The sequence below is a fragment of the Homalodisca vitripennis genome, chromosome 3 (genome assembly GCF_021130785.1).
Source record: "Homalodisca vitripennis isolate AUS2020 chromosome 3, UT_GWSS_2.1, whole genome shotgun sequence".
Lineage (NCBI taxonomy): Eukaryota > Metazoa > Arthropoda > Insecta > Hemiptera > Cicadellidae > Homalodisca > Homalodisca vitripennis.
In genome coordinates, this window is record NC_060209.1 from 149,546,666 (window position 1) to 149,572,405 (window position 25,740).

Below are 25,740 nucleotides of genomic sequence, written 5' to 3' on the forward strand. Positions count from 1 at the left end.
TGTAAGCTGATATTCAAACTATAATTATGGCTTTATTATAATAATTATTATTATTAAAATTTCAAATTTGTAATTACAAATTTTTAAACAAAATGACTTCTAAATGAAATCATTAAAAGTTTATGTACTGATTCAGTTTATTTTCAAAGTTCTGAATCGCCCTTTCAGGAATATCAACTGGGATATTAAACACTTAGGGACGAATGTTGTTCCAAAGGTTTTCCAGGATGTCAGGTTGTTTTATGTTAACTAAAGACTTTAGATTACCTCATAGGAAATAATGAAGAGGAGCTTAATTAGTTAATAACGTAATACAGTTTGTCATTGACAGTAGTTTTGTGAAACTTCACATTCATTCATACATGTCACGCTAGACAAGCATTAAAAGCAAATATCAGTACCGAACGTTACATATATATTATAAGATGGTGACTATAAGACAGAGACTACTATGTAAGGGAATACGGAGAGATACATTATACGTGATACATTACCAGCGATAGCTAGTTGTAGGGTGGAACATCACTCAAGGCTCAGGTGTACTGTTTATAATCACTGCTCTACCCGTAACAGCGTGTTCAACCTTCACTGTACCTTAAGAGAGTTTCTGTTGCTTACTCGTGGTCTGTAACAGTAATCACTGATCATTACATGTACACGATACATCAATAGCGATAACTAGTTCTAGGGTGGAACATCACTCAAAGCTCAGGTGTACTGTTAATAATCACTACTCTACCCGTGACAGCGTGTTCAACCTTCACTGTACCTTAGGAGAGTTTCTATTTCTTACACATAGTCCTTGTAAGAATAATCACTAAACAATACTGATAACAGATATCCATAATTATCACCATTATTTCACTGTCTTTTTTTTAAACATTAAAAGTAAAAGTAAAGTAAAGAATGTCTTATTTTACCAGGCGAAGTTAGGGCTAAGAAGCCCTCTCTAACACTTAACCTGGGGACCAACGGCTTAAAGGTGACTTCCGAACCACCACCAATGGCCGGGCAGGCGGGCCGCTTGCAAGGACAGGATCGCTCAGCGGTCACCTGTCCAAGCAGCAGCCACGCTCGGCGTTGCTTGATCTGGTTATCTTGCGATAACCGCCGTACCCACTACACTGCGCCATTGGAACATTATTTAATTTCCTAAGAATAATTTCGTTCGTACTGATCCCCATTAATAGACATAAAATGAAATCATCTTTAATCATCTCATTACAACCCTTGTGCCTAATATTTTGTGATTACGGTTGTAAGGACATTATTGGAGATGAATTTTACAATACATATTCATTATTTGTCATTTCTGTAATTGCATTGTGTTTTCTTAGCGTTGTCAGCATTCTGCTGATACCATTTAGTATATTATGTCATAAAGCCCTGGTATTATTAATCTGTAAGTGTGCTTTCGTAACAAAAACATGCTCTATCTGAAACTTGGAACTTCAGTCACACTCAAAACAAGCTTTATCCAAAAATTGTACTTAATATAGTGGATTAGGATATCTCTATGACTTACTGCTAAGGGTTTACCTGTCTAACCAAATTTTCATGCGCTGAAACCAGGGAAAGCAAACCGAAAATTATTGTTGATTATAATACAAATAAAATTTATTTGTATTATAATATTTAATATAAGCTATATTTAATATAGCTTAATTTTTGGCCTAGCAAAAGGTTAGCCTTAAAGAAACATAAAAATATACATTATTAAACATGTAACTGAGGTGAATAAAATAGCACTGAAAGAGAAAAGAACGTTTCATTATACAACACTCATTGAAGCAGCGAATCAGACTTAATAGCGTGGCGACTATTAGTTGGGTATGTTGCACCAGGAGCGGATATTGTGTGTCCTTCGTTGTCCAGTAGCTTCGTAATTCCTCCATTTGTGTATCCGACTTCTACACAGAATAATAACATTTTATTTTCTCCATATTCACTTGAATGGAGTATAATTATAATATAGCTCCCCTACACACCGGTTTCCAGTTGCGAGTGGTTAAGACTATCCGTGAAGGATATCTGTGTTCCCATTGTCGATATTTTGTGTAGGTATTTCATCGATAATGTTTCATGTAGTAGTGTGTAGTTACAACAAGCTATGATGATGGGCTCACTGGTTCATACATGTCGCTAAACAGCTAAAGTTATCCCGCCGCTTCCTAGTCTAGAGTATTATTTCCACCGGTTTCCTTATTATCCTTTAATCCAGTTTTAATCTCCTTCTTTGGAAATTTATTTTTTAACGTTTCTCAAACGATGTTCTCGTTACTCCCAAATTTGTATATTCGAAAAAGTAGATCACGAAATGTACAAGGCCTGTAACATCAAACTGATCTATTATGATGATTATTAAAGTTTTACATGTTTTCTCATTTATTTTAAGATTTAATGGTAAATTTGACAAAAATATTATTGGAGTAAGTCTTTAATGTATTATACAATATTTTATAGTAGCACAACTACTTAATTATGCATTAAATTTTGAACGACAAATAAGGGATATATTTTAAATTTATATTTTTTGAGACGTCACAAAGACTGGGTCTTGACCGTCAAGTATGAATAAGTGTGTTTTGTATAACATTTGCCGCTCAATGCGATCAGCAATCATTCTGAAAAAACCGTTTAGTTTGTAAGTATTAACAATGAGCTCACTTACAGTTCAGAAGTTGAGAGTCAGTTTGCATTTTAATTTTACTACGGAGGTTAAATCAGAGGTATATATGGATTAAAATATGTATTATTAATTTTATTTCAAATCATCAGCATAGTGGCGCTTGTCAGTCTCTATATCTAGTTATCTGACCGTGATTGAAATATTACTTATGTATTCAATTGTAGCTTTATTAGCTAGGAAAAGTAAAATCTAACAAACAAAAATCAACGATTAATAATTTTAACCCTTTGATAACCTCCCATTTCGACTTGCAGCAACACTGGTAAATATTTCAATATTAAAAAAATGTAATTTGAAGAAAACCCACGATGTGTGCTCACACAGTGTAATTTGGCTCTCGGCTTCTGAACTCTTTACTTCTGCGATCGAGTTGATTAGCAGTTGATTGTACCGTAAACGACCTGATATTCCATTTGAAGGAAAGTCCACTTCTTTCAATGAGGCAGTTCAATTTTGAATGATATTCAGTGCAAACCATCTGTCAGTAGAACTGTAAAGAGCTCTTGTCTAGCAGAGAACTTAGTAAATAGTTGTTCCTCCCTGTGGCTAGTAAAGACATTCCGAGGTTAATTAATTTGCTCCTTGACCCAAAGGGCAACATCCCTTTATATGCAGACGTTTCAGTAACTTTTTGGAAATAAAAAGTCAAATAAGAATTGATGTAAAAATCGCTATGCTTTATGTAGGATTTGAGCACTATACTTTAATACGTTACTTAAAAACATATTTATTATCTCAAGAATTAAAGCCTCGTAGTCATATAGCATATCACGGCTAATTGTATGTTTTGTGGTCTAGCACATGTACCTCCAACCATGCTGTAACAGTTGGTACACAGAACAGCTTACTGTAAAATGTTACTTACTGCCAACCTTACGCCACAATAAATCACTACAGCACGTGAACTGTAGCACTTGCTGTATCGCAAGAACACTTATAAAACCCATTCAGTACATCACGTGAAAAAAAGTAGTTTTGAGTCAGTTGTTTTAACTTAACCATATCTACAGTGAATTTCCATAGTGAGAGGGAAAATTCGTCCTACGAGTCAGATCACCTCAGATTTTCCTCAATAATAAGAATTTATATGGTTTACATTGGATCACACAATACATAATTTATCATTTAGATTATATTACTACCTTAATTAAACCACTTCATTGAAATGAGGCAGTTCAATGTTTAAATATTCAGTAACTGTCAGTAGAACAGGTAAAGAATTCTAGCATTTAATTGTAATATGAAGCAGAATACAATAATACGCATTGTAATTAATTTGCTCCTTCAATGCAAAATAATTTAAATACACATTTAAATACAGACGTTTCAGTAACTTTTTATTGTCAAATAAGAAATAAAACGTTAACTCCATTATATTTTAATACGTTACTAAAAAAATATTTATTTTTTACAGAAAACTTATAACGGCTAATAATTTATGTTTTGAAGCACATGTAATACATGTCTGTAACAGTTTCAGAAACTTTGTAAATGTTACTTACTTGCCAATACGCCACTCATAAATATCAAAGTAGATCTTAGCACTTGGTATCGCAAGAACACTTATCAATCTATCATTTGTAAATAAATTTAAAATATATAATATAAGTTTTAATTCCACTGACTACATAAAAGTTCGCTTACATTAAGATAAAACTCTATAAAGTTTCTCATTAAACGAATTTATATGGTACAGATCACGATACAATTTTATCATTTAGATTATATTAATATCTTAATTAAACACTTCATTGAGGAAATCACATAAAATTAACTCAAAACAGGAGTCATAAAAATTTAGAATATAAACGGAAAACAAATAATACGCTCATTTTTATTTCAATGCAAAATAATTTAAATACACATTTTAAATACAGTACAGTTAATGATTATTGCCGTATAACTAAATACGTTAACTCCATTATAAACACAAGTAATAAAGGGTAGTTTTACAGAAAAACTTATAACATAGATAATTTACGGATGCATGAAAACACATGTTTTAACACTTTGTAATCGTTGTAATTTGCCCTGATAAATATCAAGTATATCTTAATTCTCTTGCCTTTACAATCTTATCTTTTTGTAAATAAATGTATAATTATATGATTTTCCGTGACTAAATAAAAGTTTCGCTTACATTAAACTATAAATACTTATAAAGTTTCCATTAAACGAATTACGGCTGTAATTTTATAGGCAGGATCGGTTAATTTTATTGCTTATACAATTATAAATATACTATAAACAATTATATATAATGATATTAAGTTGGAAAGTGATTTTAGAATAGTACACGGAAAACAGATGTGTTTTAGTAATCAGCTGTTTAAGCAAGTATATGTTCTCATAAAATCAGGAATTCACGACGTAGGACATGTATTTCTAATTTTATAAAGCCAAATCTAGAGAACAAGATATTTTGATTCAATCAACATATGCACATAAAGAAATAGTTTTAGATACCTCAAATTTCCATAAACAATCATGACATTTTTGTAAAGGTGCTGTGTAAGACGTTAAAGTACAAAATATACCTCTCCTTTATACTTCCTAACTAGTTCAAATGTTTTATAAATTATTCTTGTATAAGTAAGTAGCAGTTATATTGCATATTCTCTTTCCACGAAATATGTCGACTAGTGTTGCATAGAACATTTACATGACTAATTCAACGTATCACAACGTGACGTGCAACACTACATAACGGTACACAGCTGTGTACTTGACATTCCTTGTGATCAGCTATGCTCTTGTAGACGTTCACGTAGAACCTACTCTATGGCCTTTATACTCCTTAACTTAAGTTTACTCAAGTCAACTTGTCAAGGCACTAAGTGTATTTATGCTTTTACACCAGAATATAAATGTTTCATTCTTCTATATTAACATGAGGTTCAGATGGTGCTACAAAAATTCTACTAAACCTAAGTCTTATTTTGGCACTTAAACATAACGGTCACTAATTATAACTGTATATAAAAGGAAAAGCTCGTTAGCCCTTCATCACTAATTATTCATCTTCCCGATATCACAGAAAATTGAAATTTGGCGTATGAATTTATCATGACTTAAATATAAAAACTAAAGCAATTGCATACAAATCAAACATCCATAACGGTTGAAATGGGCTGCCTCATTGCCTCATCCTCTAAACAGAATACACAAATATTGTTTATGCAGGTCATCCACCCATAGTAGCTGTAGTAGGTTTGGCAACTCCTAAAAGAAGTATATTTTTGTTTTTCATTTTCCCATGTCCAAAAACGGTGAACTTTGACACATGTGCGTCGTTGGCTCATGTTCTCAACTCAACAGAAAACAGATTTTCACCTCTAGAAGAACTATCATGTGTATTTGGTAATTTCACCATGACCGAGAAAGATGAAGTGTAACCAATACTAGTCTTATTTACTCAATAGGTCATATAAAAGATGTTTCAAGTGGACCAGCCCCTCATAGGGGGTTAAAGATCGGTTACAACTGTAGAACTGTTATTTTCCTTTTAACTTCCCAGTGTTCTACCTCGATGAAATACAGATACATGCCCCCAATAGCATTATACTCTCAAGAGCATTTTCATGCTCTTCAACAATTAATGTTGGCTGAAATGTGGTTGGTATAACCATGGTGAAGGATTTATATTTTTGTTTTAAAACCTTCCAATGTCCAAAAAATGAAATGTGGCACATGTGTGTGACTAAGATAGAAAAACTTAATTATTTCCATTAATACCAATTACTAATTGAGATTTTGAAAAGTGTTAAACTCCAAAAACTATAAATAAATTATTATATTTGAAATGCACGTTGCTTAAGCTCTTAACGTTCAAAGTAAACAGTTTCAATCGAAATCAACTACTCCTTGGATGCTGAAATAGATTAGTTACTCCCAAAAGAAATTCATTTAGTTTTTCACCTTCCCGCTGTCCTAGAAATGTAAAATTTGACACTCATGTGTTTTTTACAATCAGAAAACTAGTTATACTGAGATAATATTAAACCGGAAGTACTTTACAATGTTTGGAAATAGTCAATTTTAAACTGAGACTTTTCAGATCAACATATCTAGTTGTATACATGCTTTAATCGGGACTACAACACAAATGCTACTAACGTGCCAGAAATACTGTTGACCGGAAATAGATTACAATGGACGGAAGAAGTCACTTGTTGACCGATTAAATACTTCAAGGTCTATAATAGTTATTTATTTTCTTGATCTTCGAAGCACCTCAACCTTACACCCTGAAAATATCTTAGCCCGGAATTAAATTACAATTACGTCAATTAGTCGCTTTTTCACCAAAGTCCACTTTTTATACCAACTTATATACTTGGGACAGTAATTAAAACGCTACTGAAGCACCGGAAAGAAGATTAAAGGAGACGAGACCGTTTACGAATAATGTGTGTAAAATATAACTGATTCGAAACAAAATATTTCTTTAGGCGCTAAATCTAATAAAAGAACCAGTAACAATTTTGTACAACTTTTGAACCACTTAACAATGAAAACTGGAATAATATATACTTTAAACATGTCTACCTCCCATTCAAAATTATAACAGGGGCCCATCATAGTACATGCTCTAGCCAATATTATTACGGAGTTAGTATTTCTTTTCTCTAGCCTAAAATAGTTCACATGTTGATGAAATTGCTAGAACTATATATTCATTTATGGAATGTTACCGATGAATTAGTGTATTAAATTTGAAATCATACAAACTAGTTTCACTGTCCGACTTCAGGCCCCAAAAAATTGCTCTTTAAACTTAATTCCCAATTATTCTGAAATATATCTAGGGATTGAAACATCTTACAGTAATGATCACTTATTATAAGGAGTCTTATTTATTTCGTAATTTTAAATGGATATGCCTATTGCGTACCTGTTATTCAAACAGGAAATGGCATGCAAAGCCAGGGATGACTGCAAATGAACATCAATTTTGCAGCAGAATATATTTAATTATCCTGGCCATCTTTACCTGAAAGTAACTCCTATTATTTTCGATCCATTCAGATATGCAATTTAAAGAAAACATACATATTATTATAATCATTTAACTTTTTTAATGTTGCTTTGCGAGATTCTGCTGAGGCGAAAAAGACTGCGATAAAATACTGATTGGAATTTGTGATGACAAGTAAAAGCTTATTGGTGATGTGGTTATAAGGGAGTCTACTAAAATTTTAGACTACTTCCTTATTGTAGAATCATGATCTACACACAAAGACAACAGAACTATACACCTGCGGTCATGTATTGTGATTTTCAACCTTTTAAGGAAGAAAATATTAAGATTTCAAATTAGCCGTAGTTTATCCTAAACTTTTCATAATTATTTATATTTAACCTAATAACATTAATCATTGTTAATCTTAAAATATCAATTTCAAGATATATTTATTTAGTTCTAATTCTTATTAATACATAATTTATTTGACATGGTTTATGTTCAATAGGACAAAACAATTTTATAAGTTTTCTTATAAATGAGTTTATTTATTCAATTAATTTCTTATTTGTATTCTATTATTTCCGAAATATTTGACGAGCTACACCTCCCATATAGCTTCTTATTGAGATCCAGTTGTTAGTACACTACTTATTTTTCAATAGATGACAATATTCAACCTAATATAATAACCACATTTGTGAAATGGATTTATAATGGTTATTTCAATAATAAAAGTTAATGCTATAGACTCTATTAGTATTAGTTAATGATTTGTCGTAGTTACAGTTAAAATGAATTCCGCATATTATATACTGATAGCACATTCAGTGACAACGTCGGTTAATAGAGTTCTTTATGTTGCGACTGAAAAGTTAAACGGTGACAAACGAGCAAGTAGAGACAATAAATGCAGTGACAGAAAACAGTCAGATGTCACCATTTGTCAGGCTAACTTTGGTAAAGTAAATGTTACGAAACAATGTTGTCGTCTGCATTTCATCTTATTCAAAAACAATCATTCCAAATATTCTACCAACGTCTGGAATGTTTGTAGAATGCATGTATGAATGTAGAACTCAATCCTTAAGATTGAAAAGTGGATTTATTATTATAAAAGTGCACAGAAAAAATTCTTTATCATTATTGTTTAGTTTTGTTTTCTCTATCTTTTTGTTCTATTTTATAAAATTGGATGAATAGAGCGGATAAAAACTAAAACAACTAACTCGCATCAAGTTGTTCATAGTAGAAATTTCTAATAATGTGTAATAATGTAATAATGTGTATTTGAAAAAACATATTTAAAACATACCTATTTAAATTAGAGTTAACGGATTTTAGTAAAAAGTCGCAGTTGAAAAAAAGTTCAGTTAGAAAATTTATGAAACTAAATCGGAAGTTCCAGTGAATACCTCATAAATTCAAACTTTTTACTTTAAATTACCTTATGTTCCTTAAAGCCTACAAGGTTACAAGTTCACCCCAATAAGATAAAATACTCATTCAACATGTGTATGATATATCTATTTTACAATTTATCAAAGATTACTGGAAATAAATTTAAAATTGGGTATTACTGAAATAAATATTGAATTAAATTACATTTCTTAAATCAATTTTAAACTAAAAGAGGACTTCTTGTTCCTACATAAGTTCACACTCAAGCTATAAAAAAAACAATTCCACCTAAAAATTAACACGGCCCACAAATAAAATCAAAACGCCTAAACTATTGCTAACACGTTAATGTGCTAAATTGTAGTTTATAAATTCACTCAAATATTTCAGTGCAATCCAAATGTAGTTAGTTGTATAAAATGTGGAAAAAATTGCACGAAGTTTATACTTGTTTTAGCGTTATCCAAGTCTATCACTTGTTCCAAGTCTATAGGGTACGAAAATTTCGTCTATATACACGGCACCTCGAGAAAAAAAACATGATTTTCATGAAGTTTTATTTATACATAAGAAAACATTTAGTTTTATAATTGTGCAAGTTTTTTGAACTAAAATTAATGTTTTGGTGTTAAGGATAAACATTACGGTAACGAAGAATTTCAGAGTAAATAAATGTAACAGCTAACAGTACAATTATGTCACATTTTAACAAGTAGCGTAGTGACATATCTACCTTATACACTTGACATCTGGCATGCGTCCTCAGTAAAGCTAATGGGCCTTTAAAGATTTTGTTTGTCATACTCCTGCCTTGTGTTGGTTTAGCAAGGATATCACCAAGATATTCATTCACCTTTTGAAAATTAAAGGAAAGACATGATTGCATTATTGTGTAAATCTTGAATACATTAATTACATGTTACGTAGTATGCAAATGATTAATAGAATTTACAGCAAAAATAATAATTTCTCAGTGGGTATACTATTTTGAAGAAAAAGTTAATATTAGAACAAATTAATTAAATCGCGACTACGGTAATGTGGTCCGCTCCAGTTCTGTACTGGACGCTAAAATTTCTTCACCTATAAATTCCACAAGTTATGTAATAGCTCAGCTATTTAATTGATCAAGCAGGGTAAATTTTAACAATTTGTTTACTCAAATCAGTTATTAAGGAGCTAAAATAGTGTTAGATCAAGGTGGAGTAGATCAGACAAAACATAACAGGTATAGTTCTTAATTCTTTACATTTCTACGAATTCTCTAACGTAACCTAGCCCCTCTTTGAATTAAATAACATGTTTTAATTGTTTTAACTTTGAATGCAATTCATAACAGCAGAGATAAATTTCTTTTTACCTTTAAAATAATTTAATACATTTATTGTTATCAATTCATAGTCAATTTAACTTAAATAAACCAATATTAAGCTACACAAAGGTTAATGATACATTTAGACATGCAGTACATAAACATACAAACAAACAGATAATACATTTACCTTGGCTTTTCAAGCTTTTGAATATTCTTTCGGCTTTATTTGTCTTTCCTTCTGAGATTATCATATATTATTCCCTAATTATGTATAAATAGTGATTGTTTGCTAATGTTCTTCATTAGTTTGTCTCTCGGCTCAGAAGAGTTGCAATGAATTGAGCAAATTTCTAAAGATACACATACACACAATAGCTACGAACAGTTAACCGTAGCCCAGTTAACACATTTCTCCGCAGTATAACAAGGATATAGTTAAGTACCTGTTTTACTAAATTCCATTTCAAGCATTCCTAAAGTAAATGATGAACGTTGATTTGCGGCAAATTCTTATTTACTGAACCATTTCAAAATCACCTATTCTTTGTTTTAGAAGCTTTATGTAAGGCGGATCTCCACAACAATTTTATATAAAAAATAAAAAACATTTCACTGTATTTATCTTGGTATTTTATAAGTTAAATATGTAAAGTAAAGAGTGTTTTTCCCATACAAAGTTAGTGCTAAGAAGCCCTCTTTAACATTTAACATGGGGGCCAATGGCTTAAAAGTGACTTCCAAACCACCGCCAATCGCCGGGTGGACGTGCCGGATAATCGCTCACCGGTGACCCTTCCGAGCATCAGCTACGCTCGACGTTGTCCACTACACTGCGCCATTTGTATGTAAGGTATCGGTAGTAGGTAACATAATACCATTAGTACAGAATTTTGACATTGAAGAGTATAACTAATGTTAACTGACCATAAGGTACCATAAGTGCAGAAAGGTTTCATAATTTATCAATTGTTATTTTATATTCTCTTTTCAAGTTTTCTCTCCCGGTAAAAGTAAGATGAGTTATAATGATTCAGTTTCCTATTAATTGCAAACTTTAGGATGATTTATTTCAGTAGGTCGTGCATTTCCAACGTAACTAAAACAAGTTCTATAAATCTAAGTTATAATGCTCAGCGACAGGTACAAGCGTCTTAATTGCAACTAGTCTGTGGCAATGTATTTCAGTTCCTTGAGTAGTTGGTGTATAATTATGTTTAACTTTCAGAATTTAAATTTAGCAGTGAGATTTTTGTAATGAACATAGTAATCTGGATTGTATTAAATAATTTATTTTTATTATTAATGAATAAGTGTTAGGCTTAACTACAAAAAATGTAAACAGATCTATATCGATTCACAAAGAGGTCAAAAATCGGAAAGTAGAAAAGTCTATAATTCTAAAATGTATTACCTTTTGAATATAATTGTATTTTTCTGTAACTAAAGAACATCAAATATGTACACTGTGTGGTGTGCAATTAAACTATTTGCATTTCATAATTATACTGAAATGAGAATAATAATTCTGTTTGGTCTTACGTGATGCAATAAGATTGTGGAAATACTTAAAACAAGTAGCTAAGATATTTCTTAGATGTCAAATGTGAATCTATGTCAAATATTAGTTATAGAATTCACTACTTATGGAGTTTTATTCAAATAATCAAGTAATAATTTATAGCGAATGGAGATGTCGTATGAAATTGACAGAAATTTAACAAAGAGATTAACACAAGGATAGCTGCAAAAACAAGACTACCTACATTAAAACAATATACAGTAAGGATGTCAAATCAGTATAATGTCATTAATTTATATTTTAAACAGGATTACTCATTTACTTAACTAAACCACCTAAATACGACACCCAAAGAAAAGATTTTCCAAAGTAAAATTAAGAGCACCTTGATAAAATGAGATATTTTACAGTGGATATGAACAGTTGGATACAGACAGGACTGTCGCATAGTACCAACTATTGAATTTCAAAACTTTTTCCTGCTTTACATTGAATACTATTTATCTCGTAATAAAATAATAATAATTTGTATTTGTTACAACTGAAGGTTTTGTGAGTTGCCTGGCAGTCCTATCTGTGAAAGTAGTTCTATGCTATTGCTTCTGTTCTTTAATAATCGGATACAGTCAAAGTTAATGTAGTTCGAACATTTTAACTAATGAAGTAGAATCTTCTTTCACCCAAACGTGTTTAAGCAGCCATTTAATTTCAATAAAGGTACCTACAGTGCAAGCTACAGAGCAAGGATCGTTTCTTCAGGTAAAATTATTGCGGGTTAGTGGACGCAGATTAATTGTTTTTAATCATTACATTATATTGATATAAATTTTCGGTGCGATTGTACTAAGAAAAGGGAGATCAGCTTTAAACAAAGAATGAATAATATAGTGTGAGGAAGCAAGTGGAAAGAGGATACCCCGTAATTTTTGTTATTCATGGTACATTACGTTTGGGGCAAGTGAAAGGAACTGCGAGACCCCAGCCTTCTATAGAGCTAGAAGTGTCAGTCATAGAAGTAGACTAGATTGATAGTAACTAAAAAAATACAGTATTATTGACAATCGTCAGCTTAAGGTCATATACCTTTGGGAAAGTGGATAAAACTACAGGGGGCAACTCCTAGTTCTGCGTAAGAAAAGCTGGAACCTGAGCGTCATTTAATCTCAACTAATAAATCGATGGAGGTTTTGAGGTAAATATTTTTTAAATGTGGAAGTATCAATATAACCAGTCATTATTGGTTTTTCCTTGCTCATACGTATGATGTTGATGCCAAAAACCATATTTTTGGTTGTGCACCTTTACTTAGCACTCAGAAATTTGGTTTTTTCACGCGGAACTTGGAGGTATTGATGAATTTAGATCTCAGATCTGCTGTTTTTGGGCTTCAGAGGCTTCTGTTTGATAAAATGATCACCAATGATTTAAGAGCTGTGCATTGTCAGGTAAAACATGCATTTACCACACGTGAGACTGTGGGGTTAGTTGAACGGAAGTCATTACAGTGGATAGCGGTACTATTTTTGTCACACCTTTCCTTTCCTATGAACATCCTTATTAATGTTTGTTAAATTCATATTGCTGATAGTGCAAAATAATGGTTTAAAACGGGATTCATTATTTACAACTATAACTTAAAGAATGATTTTGTAGGTTTAAGGTAGATTACAGCTGCAAAATAGGTTTTTTATAAAGCTTACCCATAGTTTATAAGAGCTTTGATAATAAAGAGACTGATAACAGTAATACAAGTTCCCCAGAAGTGATCTGTGCCGAGTTAGGTAGACCGTGAGATTGTCTATTACGGATGTTTGCATTTGGACAAGTGCTATTTCACGTCGAAATACACAAAGGTTGTACGGAATATGTTTGTTTGCATTACGTCATTCGTCATCTTTAACACAGTAGAAATTAAATGTCCATAGATTGAAGCTAACTTATTTTTGAATTATTCTTTTAATGGCATAAACATACAACAACAATAAATTTGTATCAGCCTTAGAAGGTAAAACATATACTTTTACAAATATGATGCTCAAACTTTCTAAATGATCTACTTGATTTTTCCAGGACATTTTCCATTAATTATTGATAGAAAATCAGTAACACTACGTTTTGAGATCTACAATAAGATTCCTTCTTGGTTAAAGTTTAAAAAAATTAAATACCGGACCGTTGTACACGCATTTTTTAGTAATCACGAAAACTGTTTTGTGTGTCATCAATATGCACACTCTTTCCAAAGTTGCCCTTTAGTAAAAACAAAAAAACTAGTAATTTAATCTTAAAATAAAGAATAACAGGTCTGGAAGGAACGGTCAACCACAAAGAACTGACCTGAGGCCAATAGCTTTTTTGTGGCTCCTCCAACATGTCATTGGTAGAGCATTGTAAAACGTAATTCCTGGCTGATTTAGTAAATCTATATTTACAACGTGTTAGAGTTAATTTCTTATTTTGCCTGGTGAAATGGTATCATCACTATCTATAGTTAAACTAGGTATGATTTCCTTAATATAAGACAGGAATTGAGGTGTGTGTGTGTGTGTGTGTGTGTGTGTGTGTGTGTGTGTGTGTGTGTGTGTGTGTGTGTGTGTGTGTGTGTGTGTGTGTGTGTGTGTGTGACTAGGTTATATACTATGTACATTATTATGCATGTACATGCATAATATTGAAAGGAGGTTTACTTTGTATGCCTAACAATTTTAAATAAGATATATTGAAATGTTAATGACTCAATAGATAAATCTTGTATTGACAGAGTTAAATTTAAGCTTATTTAAATTACACCAGTGATCAATTAGACAGCAGTCCATTAGACCAGTGATAAGTCGATTGTGATTTTGACTTATCTACAATCGTGGACTTACTTGAGACTAAGTTCTCCTCTTGGATGCAAAGACTGGCAGGTTATTTATATACAATACGAACAAAGTAGATCCCAAGATGGAACCCTGGGGCACCACATACTTAACCAATTGATTTACAGAGGGAGTCATTGAGAGAAACGGATTGTTCCCTATCGCTTAAATAAGACTTTAAAATCTAAATCTGCATCATGAAAATTATAAAAAGTGACTTCTTCCATTAATATGCTATGATCCACGGTATCAAAGGCCTTTGGACATATCAAAAGACCTGAATAATACACTTTTCATATTCTTAAGTCCTTCAAGGAGATCAGACAAGGAAAGTATAGTTTTAATAGTACTAAGGTTAAGGCCTAAAACTATATTGCTTAGGTGAAAGCAACCCATAGGTTTCAAGGTATACTAAAAGTTTATTGTTTACAAGACGTTCAAGGAGCTTTGACACCGTAGGCACAATATAAATAGGGCGGTAGTTTGAATATATGGTCTTATTATCTTATTTATGAACAGGTGCCACCTTACTAAGCTTTTGCTCAACTTTAAATATTTCTTATTTTATTTATTCGTTAGAGATATAAGATGGAACTTCACAAATTTATGCAGATAACTTTAACATTGCTGCGTTATTACCATAAATTTCAAGACTGGTACTATTACTTAACTTATTAATAACAGAGTGAACCTCTTCAACTTTAAACTATTTTAAATAAAACTTTTTGGTTCGAACACTATGCAAATTTTAAGCCATGTGTTGTATAGGGCTAGAATGGATGTCCTTACTAATTTCCTCTACAAATTTAGAGTACCTCGATTAATTTATTTCCAAAGAATGAGGTTCATAATATTCACCCGTCTAGAGAAAAAACTAAATTGATCCTTGGGAAACGAACTTAGGTAACACTACTGTTACACTTGACTCAGTAAAGTAAACGAAAGGATCATGAAAAGTTTTAATACTGGTACATACACAGTTTTAAATAGTGACCCAACTGTTCCTTTGAACGCAAAGTAACGAGCATTTTAACAAAACAAAAAGATAATGTTTCAGATAAATTAAGATCTAGATTAAATACTCATCATTCCGAAATCCATATATGTATGACCTTCCCAAAATCCTCTCCCAATAAATATACATTTATATCAGCCCATTTTTTCATGTCTGAAGTTAAACACGTATGTGGTACAAGAAAAAATGGTAATTTTAAGACGTACGTATTGTGTGATCCGATTATACAATACGTACTATGGAGAAACATGTTCTAAAGTAAATTAATTAATACTATAACTATATTTTAGGGCGCAAATATTTGTTAGAATACGTTATAAAACTTACATATGAATATTCAAACGAGAGTATATGAAATGTGATGGTTAATATGCAGTTCATAAATATATTGGTATTAGAATTGGATTTTAATTACATTCAACAGAAACTATTTGTTATAAATCAAGAACCAAAAGAATGTATTTCCCACTCCTCACTGGATGTGACATTTCGTTTGCAATTCTTTAAAGAGACAAACAATAACACAATTTCAATATCAAACTGCAACAGAGACGTTGTATCTTGTGATTGTTTTTCTTTCTAAAAGGGTTATCGCTTTTAGTAACGTTTTAGAAAATAATTGGTTTATTTGTTAGACTCCGTCTATGTTTAGGAAAAATTGGTTATTGCATTGGTTGGGTAATATTCCTCATTAAACCACATACTGTGCTAGGATTAAAACTGTTATGAGCTTTTATAGCCATTACTTTGAGTAGTTCAGAAAAGGTTAGACAATTTTGTTTGTACTACTACCCAATAGACATAATGCATATGAACCAAAATATTTCCATATTCTACTCAATTTTACTTGTTTACAGTTTTATGTATTTGGCAAACAAACGAACAATGCGGTTTGGAGAGGGTCAAATGGTGGTTGAGATATTATGACCATCTGATGGACTAAATTTACTAAACTCTGCATAGAGCTGTGGAACACGATGGTGTGGAAGGTGCTACACCATTGTTAATAATATGGATTAATTAGTTCATTTGCATAATGAAGGCTTGCCTACTATTCCAAGGGGGAGAGTGCATTTTATAAGATAGCCTTCATAGGTACAGCGTATAGTCGCGTCCTGGGATACAGTTCAGTTATATAGTTAGACAGTCTATAATGCATGATATTGAACTAGTGAATAGCGGTAAGAAATAATCCAAAAAAGTTGTATTATTTATGTAGTTGACAGGTTGTAAATATTTTTTTGTCATAAGCATTAAGTTGTCAATTGACTTTAATTTAGTTAGGTGATACAGAAGATTTTCCATTAGGTTTACAATAATATTTTGAAATTTATTTAAAAAGTTTGTATAGAATCAAGGAAAAATTGAAATTATAAGATTCTGATACGTGGTCAAAATGTCACCTTCATTTCCCTGTTATGTGTAAACATTGAAACAATAACACTAGGTCACGAAACACATCATATGCAGATATATAGGAATTCCAGAAATATAAATTGCATCAATTTATGTTTTGCAAAAAGTAAGGACTCTGTGGTGTTAGTGGTAGCACACTCACCCGGCAAGTGAGAGATCCGGGTTCGAGTCCCGGCGGAGCAAGTACTTTTTGTGATTCAATGTTTATTAACACACACACACACACACACACACACACACACACACACACACACACACACACACACACACACACACACACACACACACACACACACCCATAAAGAGGTTTAAACGTTTGATTTTATATTACTTGCACATTCATTCACTGAACATTTTCAAACTCTACACTATTAATAAAGTAGGCTTTAAAAATATTATGTGAAAATTTAAGCTAACTAACAATTGTATAAAAAAATTTTGACATATTGAAACTTTTGAGGTAGTTTGAACTTGAACCTGGTATTCCAAAGTCCTCAGTACAGAGATTAATTAAAAAAAAACAAAATTAAATATTGCAAAAGTCACCTAGTCCATAATCTTCTTGAAGATGATCCAGACAGGAGAGTAGAATTTTGTTCTCGTATCATTGAGTTTCATGAGCTACATCCTAATTGGCATAATAATTTTTTTTCGGAGTCCACTTTCTACTGCAGTACTGTGAATAGGCATAATTGTACACCGGTAATCCACACATTCTTGAACAGCCTCTACTAAAATCAAAAGGAATTACAGTTGGGCAGCTGTCAGATGTAATGGGGTGCTAAATTACGAAATTTCAGATAGTACAATGACTGGGAATAGGTATGAACAGTTTTTAAATGTCTTGGCTAATTTTACGGTTCTAAAAATGGATTAAGCGATCTTCGAACAAGATGGTGCTTCTTCTGATTTCGAAAATCCTGTCAAGCGATTACTAAATGACAACCTTCATGGCCGTAGGGTTAGTCGTGATTGTGACTTTTTCATTAGTCACCTCGATCCCCAAATTTAATTGTATGTGATTTCTTTCTGTGGGGTTACTTAAAGGAACAATTTTATACTCTTAGCTTCAATAAAGATGAGGAATTAAAACAAACAATTGAAGAATAACTTCTCCGGATCCCGCATTGAATAATTTTGGACTTTAATTGTAGGTCTTTTAATAGGCTATGTTCTAATTTTCTGATTGAAATGCTTTATTTCTCAATAATATTACAATAAATAATTTTACAAAACAAACAATACTGGTTATTACTTTTTTTTAAGTATAGTTTTTAAAAAAATCACCATTTTGTTTCAACGATTGCTAGAGTCATAAGATTATATATAAGAAATAGTATTTCACTTCACCATTGCAAACATTATTCATTTAAAATAATTCAATTAATTTTTGAATCTGATGTACGGAATATTGTAAGAGTAAGAAAGAAATTTATAAGGCAGAAATGACAGTGGTTGAACTTCGTATATAGAAATATATAGCCTTCCTTGAGATTCTTTATAAAATACTGCCACATAAAGAGAACGCAATAAGATACGAAATTGCTTCTTGTTGAACTCCAGAACGAGATTTCAAGGATGTCAAGCAGATGCATGAATGTTATGGAGTTCGACAAGCTCACTTAATATTCTTGCTTTCTATTGTTCCAACAATGCCGTCTATATTATTTACACAGCAGTTTGTTTAGAAAAACACTGTGTAAACCTCATTCAAACTACAAGTTTTTAGTAATACTAAATGTTTTTGTAAATGAGATATTTAATTCACAGTTTACCTTATAATTCTGGAAACCACCTTTTCTGTTTATTTTATGTTGTAACTTTGCCTAAACAAACTGAGTATAAATACATACCAACCTGTTGTAAATGAAAATAATAATTGCAAAGCTATATTATAGCTACAGTTACAGAATAAATTCAATAACTTGTGCATTCAATTCAACAATGGAAAATGCGATTAGTTGAAAAAAAAAAAACTATTTACGCCATCTCAAATTTTATAGTTTTGTCCTGTTTAAGAATATAATAGTTTACGAATAAAAAAGGGATTATCTGGACAATAATTTGTAATTAGTTGTCACTTGTTTAGCTTTTGAGAGGCAGCTGCTGGTCCTTAATTCTATGAAAAGAAACCGAGCATAGTAAAGTTATCTTTTATGTGCAATATGTTACACAATAAAAATCAAGCAAATATTCATATTTGTTGACAATGGCAGCATAAAATGTCAACAGAAGCTTGACAAAAATACAGAATGTCAAGGATACAGTACCTCAGTGCTACCAACCTAACCTAAAAATTAAAACTAAAGGTGACATTTCAACAGGCCACACCTTATATTCTATGGTTTGAATTCAATAGAATATGTGTATCGAGAATGTACTCAAGTCCAGAAACATTACTTATCTTCATGAATAAGTGTTATACACTTGACCTTTGAATAAAACGCCAGTATTTATACCCATTTTTACATGGCTTATATTATAGTTTTATAATAAGTGATTCGCCAAGATATAATAAACATAATTAATATGTAGACAGTCAAAGTCCAAATGTTACGATATATTAAAATAATGTAGGCAATTATCGGAATATCATCAATGATTACCAGAAAAGCAATAATAAATATTAAAATGTTTTTGTTTTCCAATTCGTAAGAGGCAGTGAATGCAAGATTTCAATGAGTTTACTGCATAGTGATTAATTAATCATCAGCGTCCTGAGGGTGGCAAGAGGACAACATTTTCGGTCCTGAGGATAAGCAGTCTTACACAAAACACGTCTAGTGCGCCTTGTTGGTTAATATTCCTCATGTATATGAGTGCAAATGTATTAATGTGTGAGTGTAATAAGTATTAATACTTTGGAATAAAATATTTTTTTTAATTTTATTTCATTCATTTCTAAAGCAAACTATAACTTAATTAAGCCCATTTTAAATTTATTTATAAGATCTTAGTATGCTTATAAATTTATTTTTTCTTTGGGGTTCCTTTAGTATCCATTGTTTTATAAACACGAGTGGAAAAGTATTTATAAGTTGTTTTTGTACTTGCAGTTAACGAATGTCTTAACAGACAAAATGTAGAATTGTGGAAGTGATTTTTTATTCATCACTGACTAGTAAGTAAGAACGGCAAATGTAAAAACACTTGTGTCAGTTCGTTGGAGGAATGAACGAGTTTTGGTTCTCTCCTGCAAAAACTTCGCAAAGCTGTAAATTATCTGTTCATATCCTTTATCGTCGAAGTTTACAATTATTAAGCAATTTTCAAAAGTTCAAAAACAGAAACAGTTTTGTTTTTAAGTAAGCAATATTTAACTTAACGTTTGGCCTTGGATTGAATGTTATGTTTTTTTAACTGCAGGATCTATTCTTCGAAACTATGACAATGACTATCGGGCCAGTAAAATAAATCAGACAGAAACAACACCTTTTTTCGTTCTGCTCAGCCTTTGGCTTCAGGATATAATATTCCACCTTAACTTGAGTTAAGAGATTGTAAATAAACCATAAACCTGAACTGACATATATCTAAGAAACTATAAAACATTACATAGCAATAATTTTCTTTAAAATGTTGATATTCCGTTCTCATAACGACCTTTAGATCGATATACAGTTTTTGAATAGTAAACATTTCCAGATTTCTAGTGCTATCTAGTCTCGCCATAAAAAGGCGTGAGGATCTTTAAAATTCTAAGAAGTTATTTCTGCAACAAAAAAGGTAATTACCTATTACTTTTGTTTAACCCTGGATTAGGCGCGTGAAGAACAATCCCGTATCAGGACGCGTGTGTAAAAAATGACCGCATTTTATATTTTTGAAGATTGTTTTAAATATATTATTTTTCTGTGTGGTTGGGGTAAAATAATTTATTCCAAAGATGTATTATAAGTAAGTTACATTGTATTTTAATAAAAAAATAACATACTACAATTTTGTCGTGTAAGTCGTATTATTTAAACATACTTAAATTAAAAAAGAAAACGGTTTTATTTACTGATATCAAAATTGAAACATATATTCTTTAAGATATATTGCCATTAACTACAGAATGATATTTTTCTAAACATTAAATTTAGTCGGTTGAAGATCAGTGTATTACATAGGTAAATTTAAAACAATAATTAGGTTTTCAAGCATCTTCTTCAGATGATGATGATCCATGGTTTTCATGCCTAACACATTCCACGCAGTTAAACGTAGTGTGCTCTCTGCACATGAACAGACGGCAAGATGAACATCTGCTACTGCTCTTCCTGTAAAGCAACAATTAAAATGTATTTTTGTCATAAATATTTGCAATGCTTAGAAATTAAAAGTAAGATTGTATTAACATGTAATAGGTATGTGAAAATAAGAGAGGATTCACAAACCTGTTCTTTTTGCGGCAACACAGATGACATCGTCCAGTTGATGGTTAGATGACCATCAGGTTTCTGGTACAACCTCGCGTTGTACCAATGGCTGCCCAGACATCTCTCGGATCCTCGCTTTCAGAGATGTAGGCAATGTTGGTAAAGATGCTCGTTTTGATCATTTGCTCCCTGCATAGAGCTTTCACTAGCTCTTTTAGAAATACTCCTTCTGTTGCCAAAATCTGTGACATTAGTTTGCAATATTATGTAGGCGTTATACCACCAATATACATCAGGGAAAAAAAATACCGTGAGTGGCCATCTGTTGCTTTTTCTCGCCACAGAGTACAGGGACTTCATTTGGTCTACGGTGTCAACGCCACCTTTGTACTTGTTGTAACAAGTTGAAATGTCTGGTTTCTGTTTCTCTCCTGTGCTTTCATCAATCGAATCAGTGTGGTGGAGGGTAGATACCAGGAGAACACATTTATTTTTCTTTGGTATATATGATAAGAGTGTTGTGTCGTCCTGATAGGCAAATAAACTAGAATGTTGTGGCCCTTATGTTTTTTATTGATGAATGAAGGAGTATCTCTTTTCTTGTTTTTTTTATTTTTTAAGGTGCTGACTACTGTTATCCTATGGTGATGTAAAAGCTGCTTCACCAAAGGGATAGAACCATACCAGTTGTCAACTGTAAGATGACGACCAGTACCAGATATAGGAGCAATCAATCTAAGGGTGACATCTAAAGAACAGTAGCTCAACTTAAATGGCCCTGGGGGTTGTTTCCCAGGATATATTTCCAAGTTGGATATGTAATAAGTTTTTGAGTCACTCAGTGCAAGCACCTTGATGCCGTACTTGGCAGGCTTGTTAGGTATATATATTGCTCAAGCTTGGAGTCTACGTCCCCGTAAAAGCTTCAAGCATTTTCGTCTATTGTAACATAAGCACTGTGGGAATAGTTGATTTTGCACTGTTGAACGAAGTTCTCAAAAACTTCTCGGATAGGCGCGATATTATCATATTGTTTTTCTTTGCCTCCCTCCTCGTCCTAATTTTATCAAACCGTATCGCTCCAAAAACTTGAATCTTTAGATTGACATAGTTACTCGGAACATTTCTATGCCAAAACCATCCGAAGACCATAGATCTTCTAAAGTTTGTTCTTGAAGATTTTACCACTCCTGCTAAAAGCAGCAATCCAAACATAGCGTTTATTTATGTGCTATCAGTTTCTCCTGCATCTCTCTCCCTGTTATAGTTATTTCGATTCTTAGCTATCCAAATATTAGTGTATTCAACAATTTTTCTCAGTAAATTCGTCTGGAAAATATAATTTCCAGGATTCTAATGGAGTCTTTACATTTCTGGCAGGTCCTTTTTGGGCATGGTAACTGAACACCACTTCTTTCAGCTCTAATTATTTTATGGCGCCTTATACGTCCACGCAGTGATTCCTCTGACATGTTGGCATTCTACTGATTTCGTTGTCTCTTCCATAAATAACATTCCTTTGTCGCATGTTGTTTATCTCATTATTTATATTTTTCTTCATTATTAGTTCTTTCTGAATTGTAATAACACTGTGTCTTTGTTCATTTTTGATTCATTAGAGGTAACATATTCTTCTGTTCTCTCTTCTATATCTTCAAGAGATACTTCTGACCTACTGTCACTATCATGTAATTCAACTTCGTCCTCTGAATTGTCTGAACCTTCTCTTTCTATAGGTGCTTCTGTCTTCATAATCTTGCTCTTGAGCATTGCCATCATCAGAAAATAAAAGTCTCCGCAATTTTTTTCTTTTTCTCATCTAAAACTTTTGCTCTTTCTATCTCCCTCTTTCTCAACACTTTTCAGCAAGTTTTCTAACCGTAGGGCGCTCTGTTTCATCCATTTTTTTCTTTTTCTTTATTACTTGACATAAATATGAATAATGATTGAAAAAATTATTTTCTTTACAGAAACTGTTTTGTCCACTGAGCGTAAAAACTATAGTTATAAAGCTAACTTATTGAGGTGCGTGGCCTAAAAGTGACCGGTAAGTCTGTAACGTATTGGGGCCCGTGGCCTAAAAGTAACCGCACTAGACAAACAACACTTTTCACTGGGCAAAACGCCTGACTCAAACTGAGCGGCAGTCGGCGTACACTCGCGCAAAATGGTGGGGGATAGATGTGCGTGAGGGAGGGGGGCCACAGACTAATAGCTTCGAAGTAGCAACTAGTTTTGTAATTGGTGCGGTCAATTTTTACACCACGCGCCTCATGCAGGTTAAAACCATTTTCGAAATTAATTCTACAAACCACACAGAAATACAATCACAGACAACATTACGTAATAAAATATATATATACACATACACACACTGCAATATATATATATATATATATATATATATATATATATATATATATATATATATATATATATATATAGTGTACTACACACACACACACACACACACACACACACACACACACACACACACACGCACGCACGCACGCACACAATTAATTAAAGTCAAAGAATTAATTTTCATGAATTCTGTCCAACTTACACAGTTAGTTTAAATTGCGAGAAACATATAAATTTGTTAAAAAAATAAAGACAAACATTAATAAATCAACGATTATAATATAGTTAAGCTACATAATATCGTAAGGAAAGTTGAAACGTCAAGACGTCCATATTTTTCAAACCTCTTACCTTAAAAACTACTGTGTATCAATATAAAATCATGCTGTCAAACGTAAATCCAGTTATGATTAATGATCTAAAACATTTGAAGATTCAAGATTACATACATATAAAAAAATTACTTACATATTAACTAACTTAAAGAAAGTTACAATTTGTAATGTGCGAAGAACATATAGTGACATAATTGTGATTGAGTTGTGAAGATAATCTGACTATTGTTACATATTTAAGCAGCTGTAATACTCAAGGATTCAGCTTACTGAAAACAAACATCGTATTTATAATTCGTTTAATTTATTCAGATTATATATTCAGTCGTAGGTTGAGACCGATGGTCGTAGGAGCTATAATGTTATTATATAGAAGCTCAACCCTAAGAAAATAATGGAATCGGTTTCCCCAATCTTAATCAAAAGAGAGTTCTAACTCTGTAGAGCATGGTAACAAAAGGCGCTTGAGAAGAAGTGTTTTGCTTCCATCGAGGAAGGGGTTCATTATTTTCTGCACAGGTCGCTGCATTTTGACCGTGACAGAAATCCAATCACTTACGTACTCACTTGTACATTAACATTGGTTTACTGATACTCGACATAATAGCGTTATGATAAATTATATTATAGTTTCTAGTTTCTTAAGATGCAAAAACTATACTGAATACTTAAGGTATTTTTATACGTGGATATGTTAACAACCCACTTTCGGTATAAGTATGATATCAGTAATAAAAATATTCCTGCCTCAGCCAAGATGACAAATCCCCCCGAGATCTATCAGTAATTATTAATTTTGCATATAACAACTGATAAGGCGATACATTTTGCAAACTTAAATCTCAATCAATCATAAAATAAATAATAACATTATTTCACTTTATGTCTTTTCATTTTTCATAATTAAACCCATCTTTAAGTGAAGGTGCAGGTTCATAATCCTTCTGGGAAGCTTAAAGATAATTTTTTGGGGTATTTAATCGGGCCCTGACTTATATACCGTCATAGTTAAGTTTCGTAGAATAATCATTTGAGGATGAACTATTTGAAGTTGAAACGATTTCGTGGTTATAAGCTTTTAAGATCATAAGAATCCATGGAGTCAAGACTCCTGGTACAGTTCAAGGGAAATATTTTTGTTAAGAAAATGATGAGGGGTAGTTTGCGATGTCAAGAAGGGTGTATTCAAAATGAGGACTATTAAGACGATGTTTTCTAAATAAGGCTGTCTCAGTAACTGTTATTTGTCCACGGCAAAGATTTATTTATTAGTGTACACATTCCTGTACTTAGTTATAGTGTGATATTTATATCGATACTTAATCATTGAAATGCATTTATAAACACATTTATTCCGTTCAAATATGGAAAACTGTTTATTTTCAATTACATTTTGGACAACACTACTCCTATGTTACGTACAAGCATATGACATGAATTCAATTAGTTACAACAATACGCTCGTTATGACTGACGGGCTAGTTATTCCACTGATCACTTT